The sequence below is a fragment of the Rana temporaria genome, chromosome 13 (genome assembly GCF_905171775.1).
Source record: "Rana temporaria chromosome 13, aRanTem1.1, whole genome shotgun sequence".
Lineage (NCBI taxonomy): Eukaryota > Metazoa > Chordata > Amphibia > Anura > Ranidae > Rana > Rana temporaria.
This window is the reverse complement of record NC_053501.1, coordinates 88228112-88242800: the sequence shown is the minus strand read 5'-3', so window position 1 is coordinate 88242800 and position 14689 is coordinate 88228112. Positions and strand designations below refer to the sequence as shown.

The window sequence follows — 14689 nt, the reverse complement described above, 5'->3', positions numbered from 1 at the left end:
ATTATAATATATATTCCAACTTGCATTCGCACAGTCCCATGCCACATCCCAGAATTGGGAACATATATTCTTTAACATATGCAGCAATACACGGTCTAGTCCACAGAATGTCATGTGGAAATACTATTTATACACCTAAGGCAGCAAACTGGGTGCAGACATCATGCACCTTTAGGGGCAGCTGTCCCTTAGGCCCCATACACACGATAGAATCCATCCGCTGAAAAATCCCAGAGAATGGGTTTCAGCGGATAGATCCTATGGTGTGTACACTCCAGCGGATCTGTTTCCGCGGATATTTATCCCCTGGGATGGATTTCCAGCGGATAAATATTTGATGACATGCTATCAAATCTATCCGCTGGAATCCATCCCAACGGATGGATCCGCTGGTCTGTACAGACTCACCGGATCCATCCGTCCGAAGGGATCCCCCGCATGCGTGGAATTCCTTATGACAGCGTCGCGCACGTCGCCGCGTCATAATCGCGGCGACGGCGCGACACGTCATCGCCAGAGGATTTCGGCGCGGATTTCGATTCGATGGTGAGTACACTCCATCGGATGGAAATCCGCGGAAATCCTCGAGAGGATTTATCCGTGGAAACGGTCCGCTGGACAGTATCCGCGGATAAATCCTCCCGTGTGTATGGGGCCTTAGGATAGATACAAAAATAAAAATAAGATCTTCATTAAGGAATCTTTGAAGATTAGTATAATCACTAACGTGAAGATTAATATTTTGAAAAAAATCGTCTACTGTGGGATGGTAATACCCACGTAGACTGGTACTGGGAACGTGCTCATGTCATACAGATACACGATTGATGGTCTGGCTGTACTACCATCTGATGTTGAAGATGGAGCGGTTTGTTGGAAAATTCATCTGCCAGGTATTGAAGGCAGATGGTAAGTGGGTATGCTATATCCGCATCTGATAGATGGAATGTGGATGCATGGTGTACATGCAAGGGTGACGTTGTCACATCCATTGTTCGCATGAAAGGAACAATGGATGTGAGTCCCCCCATGAGAAATGAGGGGGGGGAACAAGGGAGACCGTAACAAATACATATATGGAACATGCCCAAAACCACAATGTGTTTACAAAAATGATTTATAGCTCATGCTATCATTAAGGCCTGGGGGGGTGGGAGCGTGACCTTTTTTGGAGGTGAAGAAAATGACGTCCTCTTGATCAATGTGCTTACCTGGCACAGATATATAGACGACGTGTTTATGGTTTGGGCAGGATCCAAAACAGATCTGGATATTTTTCTAAGTAAATTACAAATCAACACCTACAACCTGAGATTCACCCATAAGTCAGGAGAAAATAACTTTCCTAGATGTTGAACTTTTTGTTGATACTAACGAAAGGCTATGCTCAACCCTCTATCGGAAACCAACAGCAGGGAATAGCTTACTTAGCATACCATATAGCCAATATTTACGTATCAAGCGTAATTGCTCTGAACAAAGCGACTTCGTTCTAGAAGCGAGACAACTTTCTGCTCGCCTACGGGCCTGTGGGTACTCTAAAAGCTGCCTACGCAAGGCCTATAATAGGGCCAATTGCCAGGACCGCAATACGCTCCTTTATGTACCAAAAGAAAAAAAGACATCAAATACCACCCGAGTAATCACTAGATACAGCAGACAGCACTCCAAAATAAGGAAAATATATAATCAATACTGGCACCTCTTGACATCAGATAGCAAAATTAATAAGTTTGTGAACAACTATCCCGAAATTACATTCAAACGGTCCAGGTCAATAAGAGATAACGCAGTATCTAGTCATTACTCTACTCAATCGATTCCCAAACCCACACTAACAGGAACCTATCGATGCATGAAATGTAATCATTGTCGCCATATTATTAAAGGCAGCAGTATACTTCTGCCTAATGGCGACATTTGCACACCTAAATTCCGAGCTACATGCCAAACCATAGGTATTAGTGTATATACATAATGAAGTGTAATTGCGGAGCCTTTTACATCGGCAAAACAAAACGTAACTTTTTTTGCCGTATACGTGATCACGTATCGGCAGTCAACAAAAAACTACTTGAGACCCCAATCAGTAGGCACATGGGGCTACTCCATGGGCACGATGTGGACATGATGGGTTTTTTCGCCATTGGCCACATCGCACCCAATGAGAGAGGTGGTGAGATCGACAAACGGCTTCTCCAACTGGAAGCACGTTGGATATACACATTAAGAGCCACTGTATACCCAGGCCTTAATGATAGCATGAGCTATAAATCATTTTTGTAAACACATTGTGGTTTTGGGGATGTTCCATATATGTATTTGTTACGGTCTCCCTTGTTTCCCCCCCCCCCTCATTTCTCATGGGGGGACTCGCATCCATTGTTCCTTTCATGCGAACAATGGATGTGACAAAGTCACCCTTGCGTGTACACCATGCATCCACATTCCATCTATCAGATGCGGATCTAGCATACCCACTTACCATCTGCCTTCAATACCTGGCAGATGAATTTTCCAACAAACAGCTCCATCTTCAACATCAGATGGTAGTACAGCCAGACCATCAATCGTGTATCTGTATGACATGAGAACGTTCCCAGTACCAGTCTACGTGGGTATAACCATCCCACAGTAGACGATTTTTTTCAAAATATTAATCTTCACGTTAGTGATTATACTAATCTTCAAAGATTCCTTAATGAAGATCTTATTATTTTTGTATCTATCCTAAGGGACAGCTGCCCCTAAAGGTGCATGATGTCTGCACTTAGGTGTATAAATAGTATTTCCACATGACATTCTGTGGACAAGACCGTGTATTGCTGCATATGTAAAAGATTTACTTTGTCTGTCTATTTTGTATACTGCCACCTTGTGTTGGATACAGATATGCCCAGGGACCTTATGTGCCTCTGTATATGATCATTATACATACACCCCCGGGGGTCGCCCCCTCTGTAATGCAGCCACATATATGGATGCTGGTTCTGCACCATCCGTGGGTCACGCTAGGTGGGCGCCCAGGGGTGCTCGCCAGATCAGCATGTGATCTGAACCATGGCGGAGGCCATGGTGTTGCGATCATCCGTGACAGTGCACCGCCGTGTGTGTGAGCTAAGACACACTGTTGGTGACGCTTCAGCGTTCCCATATCCCGCCCAGGGGGTGGGCTCACCGCGTCATCTCCTATGGGCGGTCTCCCACACGACCCGACAGGAGGGGAATCCCCTGCCTCTCCTGACGCACTATGCCCGCCCACCTCAGCGCTCTGATGTCTCCCACGTCAGAGCTCCTGGGGCATATATAAGCAGCACACACAGCTGATACAGTCCGCCCAGGCTTCAGCAGGCAGACCGTGCCTAAATCCAGCCACCACACCAAGGTAAAACCTCAAAGCACTATAACTTCCATTTGGAGTATGCACTACCCTCCCTGTACTTATGGAGGCTAGTTATATATTATACAGCTTTAATACCATTCCCCCTTTTTTACCAGGGAAGCGTTTTCCTTTTGACTTTTCCAGCTTTTCCTTATTCATTACTGGGTGGTTAACTGTGCGGCTGTTCCTTCCCTGCACCCCTGTGGGGATTTCCTTATCCCCTCATGCTATGCACATGGGGGATACCCTATAAGGTACATGTCTGCATATCTTATATCTTTTTTCCTTTTTTGTTTGAATTTTTTTTTTTATTGTTTTCACATAAAATAGAAAAACTTTACAAACTTTCATTTTTTTTTTAAATCACCAATTATTGTAAAATTCACACAAGTTCTTCATACATATAACATTGACATATACAAACTACATATTACAACATTACAAATAACAATTGTGCGGGTACAGAGATACGTCCATTCTTACGATACTACCTCTATATTGAAGGCTTTTAGGTTAGGGGTATACTCTTCTCTGCTCTCCCCCCCCATTGAGCCCCATAAGTCACCGAGAAAGGAAGAAAGGGAAAGAGGAAAAAAAAAAAAAAAGGGAGGGAAGGAAAGTGATAAAGTGAAAAATGTAAAAATTTAAAAAAATTAAAAAATTGAAGAAATTAAAAAGGGAAGTGAAAAAGTGAGAAAGAAAAAAAAGATTTTTTTTTTTTTTTTTTTATCTTTGTAAAAATTAAAAAAAGTTAAAGAAGGAGGAAGCGGGGGAGAGGGGGATTTTTCCAAGTACTTCCATATAGTCTGCACCTGCTTCTCCCCCTGCACCCAGCTCATTCCTTTGTATATCTGAGTGTCCTCAAGTGTGTCATTATTTTTAAGGAAGTGAGGTGGTGGACCTTCTGTCCCATATGTCATTTCATAATGTGTGAGGGAAAAAAAAAAAAAAAAAAAGTTCCCTTTCCCTTTTTTTTTTTTTCCATTCCCTTTCTAGTTATCAACCTGCGGATCTTCTTCTCTCCCCATAATCTTCAGATACAACTGGGACTGTTTAAAGTGTGTCCATTTCCCCCAGGTTTCTTGGAATTTTGTTTCTGCCTCTTCTTGATAGCTTGTTAGCTCCTCCATTATTCTTATTTTATCTACCTCGCTAAGCCATTCTTTTATTCTTGGTGGATCCTTAGTTCTCCATTTTTTCGGGATTATTGCTTTTGCTGCATTTAGGAGGAATGGGGTGAGGGATGCTCTATATTCTTTCCTCTGACCTTCCATAGCATGAAACAAACACTTCCAGGGATCCAGTCTTATCTCTTTCCCTTCTATCTGTTTTATTAGCCCCAGTACCTCCCCCCAATATGTTTGAACCAATCTGCATTGCCACCAAATGTGAGCATGATTTCCTTCTTCCCCACACTCCCTCCAGCACAGGGGCGATATATCATTGTTTGTTTTATGCATCTTGGTGGGGACATAGTACCATTTAGTCAATAGTTTATAGTTCATTTCTTTCATCTTTGTATCTTTTGAGGTGGAGTGTGCATAGTCCAAAATCCTCTTCTTCATCCTCTCTGGAACTTTTTGTTTTAGTTCAATCTCCCATTTTTCCAGAGGGTGTGTTGATCCTTCCTCATTAGAGGATATCAGCAACCTATATATTTTAGAAATCGTCCCTTTTCCATTCATCCCTCCTTGATCTATCAATCTCTCCCAGGGATTTAATCTTTCGCTACTTCGCAATGACTTCGGAAGGGATTCAGTGAAGTGTTGGAGCTGCATATATCTCCAACCATCTCCCCGTAGTATTCCATATTTCTCTCGTAATTCTTCTAAATTACATAGCCTATTTCCCTTTAGGACATCCCTTAGCCTCAGTCTATCTGAATGTATCCACTTTAAGTATAGTTTATAATTTTTCCCCGGTGGGAAGTAATCATTTCCCATTAGGGGCATCAATGGGCTGTTATATTGTCCCCTCCTATCCTTAATTATATTATCCCATATCTTTAATGTTTCTATTGTAGTTGGGGCAGGTGTCGTAGGGAGATTTCTATATTTTTTCGGGATCCAGATAATCTGACCCAGCTCCGTTTTACTCATATTCTCTTCTAGGGATACCCATTTCTTATGTACTTTATTATGTAACCAATCTATAACTTTTTATTACTGCGGCTTCGTAATATTTTTGAGGGTCTGGAAGTGATACCCCCCCATTTTCTCTTGTTCTACTCATTGTTTTATATGAGATATGACTTCCTTTCCCCTTCCCAATAAATTTTTGTATTAGACTCCTCAGGGTTCTGAAGTATGCCCTGGGGATACAGACTGGCAGGCTCTGGAAGATATACAAACATTTCGGGAGTGTCATCATTTTAATTACATTTATCCTTCCTAGCCATGACAGTCTGTATGCCCGGTATCCCCCCAGATCTTGTTTGATTTTGTTCAGTAGGGGAATATAATTATCCTGATATAATTCAGTTGTTATTACTGATAAGTAAACTCCTAGATATTTCAGTCCCCTCTCTCTCCACATAAAGGGAAAACGTGCTTTTAATTCTCTTTTATCTTTTAGGGGTATATCTATGTTTAATATCTCTGTTTTTTCCATATTTACTTTAAAATCAGAAACCTTTCCATATTCATCTATTTCTTCCATAACCTTTGGAAGTGATTGTCTAGGATTCGCTATGAATAACATAATATCATCTGCATAAGCAGCTATCTTATGTTCCTGCTCACCTACTTTAATGCCATTTATGTCTCTATTCTTTCTTATGGAGGTTAAAAGGGGTTCTAAAGATATTACAAACAATAAAGGGGAGAGTGGGCATCCCTGACGAGTCCCATTATGTAGCTTAAATGCCTCTGACAGAGTCCCATTTACCTGGACTTGGGCCATAGGGTCTGAGTATAATGCCCCTATCCATCTCATCATTCGTGATTTCAGGCCAAATCCTTGCAGTGTTTGTAACATGTATTCCCAATTGACTCTGTCAAAGGCCTTTTCAGCATCTACAGATAGAAAAAGAGCCGGTTTCTTTCTTTTTTTTTGCTTCATGTATTAACAGGTTTACCCTTAATATATTGTCCCTTGTTTCCCTACCAGGGACAAACCCTGCCTGATCTGTCTCTATGCAGTCTGGCATGTATAGTTTCAATCTTTCGGCCAAGATCCTAGCGTAGATTTTTATGTCTTCGTTGATCAGGGATATTGGTCTGAAGCTTGAACACAGCGTGGGGTCCTTGCCTTCTTTTGGTAATATTGTTATATGAGCTCCTAATGCTTCTTTACGTATTTTCATCCCATCTCCGATGGAGTTCATATAACAATAGAAATACGGCGTTAGTATTCCGATAAATTTTTTTATAGTACAAGGAAGTATATCCGTCCGGTCCTGGGCTTTTTCCATTTTTACTATTTTTAATTGCCTGCTGAATTTCCTCCTCGGATATTTCACATTCTAATTTATTTGACTCTTCTTCTGAGATAGCTAATAGTTTTATTTTCTTAAGATATTGTTCAACTTTCTCTTTCCTATTCTGTATTTCTTCTTTATCCTGACAGTCGCTTACATTATATAGAGATTGATGGTACTTGAGAAAGTTTTGACTGATATCTCTCGTTGTATGTTTCAAATTCCCCTTTTTGTCTTTTATTTTTGCAATATAATTCCGGTTTCGTCTAGGTTTAATCGCTTCAGCCAGCAATCTTCCAGATTTATTACCGAACTCATATTGTTTTTTAGCTGATTTTAAAAAGGCTCTTTTTGTCTCTTGTTCTAGCAAATTCTTCAATGTCTCACGCTTTTTTGTTAGCTCCTCCATTATTTTATTGTCAATTGACTCTTTATGTGCCTGTTCCAGCTTCTGAATTTCCTGTAAGATCTGATTTTTTTCCCCTGACCAAATCTTCCTTCTTTTTGCCCCTTCCGCTATTAATCTTCCTCTCATAAATACTTTATGGGTTTCCCACAGTGTAGATGGTGCAATATTTTCTACATTATTTTCTTCAAAAAACAGATTTAAGTCCCTTTCCAGCGCATCACTTACACTATGGTCATACAGGAGAGATTCATCAAATCTCCAAGATCTCTGCCTGACCGGAACCTCTTCTAGATCTAATAGGGCCATCACTGGGGCATGATCTGAGAGAGTTATGGACTTCACCTCTACTTTCATTACCCCTTCCATGAGTTGGTGGTCTAGGAAGATATGATCAATTCTCGAATACGTGGAGTGTATCTGGGAATAGTATGTAAAGTCTCTTCCTTTAGGGTGGAAGATCCTCCAAATTTCTACTAATTGTTGATATAGTTTTCTTTTAATGGTCTTAAGCACCCTTCCTTCCGAGCGCTGGGAAAAGGGTTGAGTATCCAGGACTGGGTCGAACACAAAATTAAGATCCCCTGCCATAATCACACACCCCTCTCTGAACTTTTCCAGCTTATTTAACACTTTTCCAAAAAAGAGACAGGGGTGCGCATTAGGGCAGTAGACGTTAACTAGAGTGTACATTCTATTAAATATAGAACCCTTAACAAAAAGATACCTCCCTTACATATATATGGATGCTGGTTCTGCACCATCCGACATCCGTGGGTCACGCTAGGTGGGCTCCCAGGGGTGCTCGCCAGATCAGCATGTGATCTGAACCATGGAGGAGGCCATGGTGTTGCGATCATCCGTGACAGTGCACCGCCGTGTGTGTGAGCTAAGACACACTGTTGGAGACGCTTCGGCGTTCCCATATCCCGCCCAGGGGGCAGGCTCACCGCGTCATCTCCTATGGGCGGTCTCCCACACGACCCGACAGGAGGGGAATCCCCTGCCTCTCCTGACGCACTATGCCCGCCCACCTCAGCGCTCTGACGCCTCCCACGTCAGAGCTCCTGGGGCATATATAAGCAGCACACACAGCTGATACAGTCCGCCCAGGCTTCAGCAGGCAGACCGTGCCTAAATCCAGCCACCACACCAAGGTAAAACCTCAAAGCACTATAACTTCCATTTGGAGTATGCACTACCCTCCCTGTACTTATGGAGGCTAGTTATATATTATACAGCTTTAATACCGTTCCCCCTTTTTTACCAGGGAAGCGTTTTCCTTTGAACTTTTCCAGCTTTTCCTTATTCATTACTGGGTGGTTAAATGTGCGGCTGTTCCTTCCCTGCACCCCTGTGGGGATTTCCTTATCCCCTCATGCTATGCACATGGGGGATACCCTATAAGGTACATGTCTGCATATCTTATATCTTTTCTTTTTTCCTTTTTTATTCCTATAGTTAGTACCTGAAACCTATTGCTTATTTGTAATCATCTCAGATTGCCTTACATACTGGACGCAGCTGGTCTCAATTAGCTCACTCTTTATGAGCTGCTCCTATTCTGACATCTACCATATGGTATTCATTCCATGGAAAGTGGAGATGTAAGTTTACATTGCTCATTATTGTTATGATATATAATTTTTTTTAATAGAATGTCATTGTTTGATGCATATGTCGCATCCAATGAGACTCAAAAATCTAACTATTGCAGAGCTCCACACTCAGTGGGATGTCGTCTTTTTGGATGCTTATATTAAGCAGCAGATGGTTCCCAGAAGTTTGAGGTGGGAAATTGCCCCACAAAAGGGTGACACCGATTTGGAGGGGTGGTACAAGTATTTCAACGATTCTGGACTTAGTCTACTTAAATTTTTAGGAGACCGTAAAACCACCAAACTAAAAAGATTGGATGATGAGATTACTCTTATCAAGGAAAAGCTAACCCCTTTTATGTCCAGTGAGGAATACACAGTCAAATCTCAAAGTCTCCTAAAAATTCTTGAAAAGGAAGAAAGGGAGCAACAAATCAAAAAAAAGAAGAAGTTCAACAGGGACTTTGGAGATTACCACAATAATATTGTGTTTGAGTGGCAAAAGAAACTACTGGCTGAGGCCACTGGTTCCTTGAATCCAGTAATGGAGGTCGCTCCACCGAACTTTGTGCCTAACAGTAATTCAACTAGTGGTTCTAATGTACCTCAAGGTAGAGGAGGTGTAGGTCGCACTAACCCTAACACCCCCAAGGGCCATCAGAGGATTAAAAAACACACAACATCTTATGCCCCTAATATGGGGAGAGGTAGGGGCAACCAACGTGGACAATTTGGCCCACCACCATTGTACTATAGCCAACCTTGGGGACAAGGCACTACAGAGCGATCAAACGTTATAGATTCACGAGGTCGGGGTACCTTTAATGGTCCTCCCCCTGGTTACCCACCAAATTTTGTCGGTGGTCAATCAACATCTCAGGATTTGGGACGTAACAATTCATATACTCTAGGCCCTCACCCAAATGTGACACAGAGATATATAGATAATGAGGTAGTGCACTATGCAGGGACATTTGAGCCAGACTACAATGTGCTTACCCATAATAGTTTCCTCCCGTTAGGAAATTTGGAGAATGCTGAGGGGCAGAACTTTTTCTCCAACCCCTCTACTAGTCAGACACTACCCCCAGCTACCTACGAGCTGGGATACCCTGGCCATCCTAATTTGACCCAATCCAATTGGGGTTTTCCCAGGGCAGGCCAGGGAACCAAAAGATTGGTCGAACTAAAAGAGGGAGCAGAGGGGGCAAACGCAATAAGTCCAAAAAGGCCGAAAACATAATAGGGGCCGGTATTTTTAACCTTAGTTCCCACACTTTGTCCAGCTCGGAATTACATGTCCTTGATAAGGGATTGAAATATGCCCCTCCAAGAAACATTAATAAATTTAGAACATATATGGATGTTCATAAGTTTGTACGCAAACTAAATATCCAGCGGTATGTTTCTTCCAATCCCTTTAATCCTTCTAACACCATGACTTCCAACTATGTTCATTCTGGTTTGGCCAATGCCTCCACTTACAATCCCCCGGGTCAACTCCCGGCTTCCCTGAAAGTATTTAGAGACTTGACTCTTAAGGACCTTGATAATCTCAATACTAAGAAAGTAAGATGTAAATTAAATATAGAGGAGGGCATTAAGTCTTTGTGTGCTAATAAGAACCTTGTTATTCGCCCCGCGGATAAAGGGGGTGGTATTGTGGTCCTAAACAAAGAGGATTACCTATTGTAAATGAGACGTATTCTTGATGATGGTGATACTTATACTCGCCTCCCTCTCAATCTGGGAGACAAGTATAAGAAAGCTCTAGTCAAAATTGTGAATAAAGGCTCCAGTCTCAATATTCTCAATAAAAAAGAAAAGGCCTTTTTGGTCCCTAAGGCTCCTCGAGTGCCCATCATGTATTATCTTCCGAAAATACATAAGGACCCTGTTTGCCCCCCGGACGCCCTATAGTCAGTGGTATAGATTCTGTGACGTCCCGGGTGGGCAAATATATTGACTTTTTTCTGCAGCCCCTGGTGAAAAACATGCCTTCCTTTTTAAAGGACACCAGACAGGTCATAAATTTGTTATCTGACATTCAACCTACACCAGATTTATGGTTAGTGACTGCAGATGTCACTTCCTTGTATACTGTGATCCCACATGATCTAGGATTAGAGGCGGTTTCATATTTTCTAGAAAGAGATTCAGGACTCCCGATTGTTCAAATCTCCTACATTATGGAGCTATTACAATATGCCGCGTCCCACAACTTTTTTTGGCATGATGGCCAATACTACAGGCAGGATAAAGGAGTGGCGATGGGGGCCAAATTGCCCCGAGTTTGGCCAATTTGTTTATGGCCAAATGGGAGGAGGATGTCGTCGGTGTTGGTACTAGGCCCCAGATTCGGTTATGGGCACGGTACATAGACGACATCCTCCTCCTATGGAAAGGGTCTGAGGACGAACTATCTGTCTTCATGACATTCCTCAATTCCAACAATAGGGGGATCATACTCAAATATGAGGCCAGTAAGGACAAAATTAATTTTTTGGATTTAACTATTTCTGCTGATAGTGATGGTTTTTCCACTTCCACCTACTTTAAAAGCACAGACAGAAATGCCTTTATTCCAAGTGACAGTTGTCACCATGCCACTTGGCTTAAAGCTGTGCCCAAGGGGCAATTCCTTCGTCTGAAAAGGAATTGTAGTAGACATAGTGTCTTCCTTGATCAGGCCAGGGTTCTAACAGAACGTTTTGTTGAAAAGGGTTATGATCGAAGTTCCTTGGCTGACACTTTGGATTTGGTGACCAACACCAATCGCGAAGATTTACTTCGTACCAAACCCAGAGATGACCAAGGGGGTAGTTACAAAACTCCTTTTGTGACTGATTATTGTTGCCAACATGCCAGTGTTAAACATATTATCAGTAAACACTGGCATGTGCTTAAGAGTGACAAAATCTTGGGTGCCATATTGCCTGACAAGCCCCGGGTCGTCTTTAGGGGTTCGGTATCCCTGAAGGATAAGTTGGCACCCAATGTTTTGGATCCACCCAGGATTCCCTCCATGTTTTTGTCTGGCCTGGTGGGTTTTTTCAAATGCGGCAAATGCCATGTCTGTGCTATCAACCGCCAAATTTCTAAGAAAACGACCAGTTTTGGATCCAGACATTCAATCAAGAGGTTTCCAATTGAAACATTTATCACCTGTTCCACGGTGGGAGTGGTTTATCTACTCCAATGTCCATGTGGACTCCAATATGTGGGAAGGACCAAACGTCCCCTCCACATACGTTTGAACGAACATCTCACGAATATTTACAGTGGCTTCCCAAATCACTCTGTGTCCAAACATTATTTGTTGGCTCACAATAAGGATCCTGGAGGCACTATCTTTTTAGGAATAGAGAAATTCCAGGCACACTGGAGAGGGAGTGACCTGGTGAGGAGCATCTCACGTTCAGAGATGATGTGGGTTCACAAATTAAAATGTTATGAACCTCACGGTTTGAATATAGAGGTAGACGTCAATTGTTTTATTGACAATTCTTAATGCATGGTCCTTACCTCTATTATTTATTTTATATATATATCTTTTATGATTTTAATTATTCTGTTTGTCTCTTAAAATAATACAGCATATTTATGTATATTTGCTGTTTTTTAACCGTGTCATTAGTGGTAATTATTACTGGATAATTCTCCATATGCGTTTATTTGTTTCTGCTATATATGGTCTGATAACATATGTATAGCACTATACTTCCAATATGGTCTCTGTATCTTTATGAATATAAATGACTGTATTTGAGTGGGATGTTACTATATAGCCATCTAAGTGGACACCAGTCTCAGAGGATATATACCAGCTTTCTTCATTTTATCCCCTTTTTTATTTATTTGTTGTACTCCTATGCTTTGTATTTTAATTGTCCCTTTGACGGTTTCATTGAACAAACCATTGGCAAAGTTTCCGTCAAACATTTGGCAATGTTTTTGCATTATTTTTGGACCATATGTTGTAATTACATTGGTTTTCCCTTGCTTTTGCCCTCAAGTAAGATGGCGGACGGGCGACCTCTAGAGACTGTTGTCCAGTTGATTTCCCGCCCACTTTACGTTTATATGCGGTGACGCAGAACGTCTCCTCATTCCCGTGACCACGTCTAGAGCAGACGAAACGTTGGGAGGCGACGTGCTGACGTCACCGCGATTTGAGGACTTTCGTTCTGACACGCCGGCCGACTTTCTTCTTTTTATCTTTGCTGACACTCTGTTACTGAACTGTAAGTGTACTGCTTTTTTTATATTAAAAACCTCTACGGCATCACGCTATGTGAGTTTTTCTTCCTCACACATATTGGACCTGCTGATTTATTCGTTTACCATTGGCTGAGACGTCCCATTACTGCTCACTGTCTACATCCCCTCTGCTTTGATTGATCCTGACGGATCACAGGTTCTGGTAAGGGTCAGTGTGTGTACTGGTGGTGGTTTCTTGTGTTCACACTGTCTGTTGCCAGTCACTGGGGGATGCACTCATGCTTTATTATCACACGGATTTACACTATATGAGTTTTTTTCTTCTGGTTGTTCTATTGGCAGATTTGTGACCCCTGGAGGGATCGTCTTAACAGACAAGCTCTACTTCAACACACACCATCCAGGGATCTCTGCTTGACTAGGTCTGATAGGACCTTCCTTTTCGGTAAGGGTCAGCAAGTTGCATTTTCCTTCTGGAGCCAGACTTCTTCCTTTCGTTGTTACAACAGAGTGTTATACTCAAGTTTGATACACGTTTGGACTATTAACCAATTGTTTGTCACTAATTTGTTAAACACATTTTTGATTTATATTGGACTTTCATACAGCCTTCTCCTTGATTTATTTAGTTATTTGAAGGCCCTTCAGTCTCTAGCGCTACTCCACATTTTTGTTTATGATTTATATGTTAGTATAACATTTTTGAGTTAGCAGCTTTATATAATTTTCTGTTAATTTTTGGTAAGCGCACTATTTTCCTTTTTATATCCAATTACATACCTAATAACCCAATATTTATATGAGCTCTTGCCCATTATACATGTGTAAAATTAAATATTCATTTATTGATTTTTTTTCTTTTTCTATTAGCATTATCCTTATGGGCTTATTTTCATCAACCATTTCCCATGCTTTGTGTGGATGCACCTATAGCAGGTGAATATTTCTGCGTTATTTGCAAATAATTTTTTCCACTTTTTCTTTTTTCTATACTTCTTTGACCTTTTCTCTCTCCATCGATATTAGACTATATCTTTTTCTGACATTATATATTATGATGTTATCTGCTTTTATATATGCCCCCCAGTGAGACCCATGGACTATCCATGACCCGTACCATATACTGATTTTCCATCTAGCAACCATTGGTGGACACGCCTGGGATTTTTGTGTGCGATCATTACTGAGGTACAGACACCTGTCCAGGTCATTTGTTTGTTCACATAGTGGTGGCAGTTTTAGACAAGTATTAGTCTTAATTGTTTGCTTTGTGCACACATTTTCAACCTACCTGTTCTCTATATGAAATATGTTAATTCTTACATTTACAGTAAATTGCGGCTATGTCCGCATAATACATGTGATCATTATATTATTTGAAAATATGAATTGTACTATACTTACATGTTTTTCATTTATAGATAATATAGTATGCATTCTTGTCCCTGAAGAAGCCCGACGGGCAAAACATGTTGGACCCCCTGCATACATCACTCTGTCACCCCAATAATTGGTAAAATTATATTATCTTATGTGATCATGCTTTTTACTTTTATTTTTTTATTTTTCTATATATTTATGTACATGTTTAATGTTAATTAAATTATTTTTTATATATACAAGTCTTGTCTATCATATGTGATCCCTGCGGTATCTCAGCAAAC

At 41.2% G+C, this 14689-nt stretch overlaps 1 protein-coding gene across 6 annotated transcripts in view; it reads left to right on the top strand.

Moving 5' to 3' along the window:
* The window catches only part of LOC120920481 (Fc receptor-like protein 3), a 224045-nt gene that overhangs the window by 106131 nt on the left and 103225 nt on the right, over positions 1 to 14689 (top strand). The window contains exon 1 of one of the 6 annotated variants that reach the window (XM_040332597.1): positions 13783 to 14538. The exons of the other annotated variants lie outside the window; for them this stretch is intronic. The gene's annotated coding sequence lies outside the window, so the exon portion shown is untranslated. Of the gene's footprint in view, positions 1 to 13782; positions 14539 to 14689 lie in introns of those variants that run through there. 6 annotated transcript variants of the gene reach the window in all.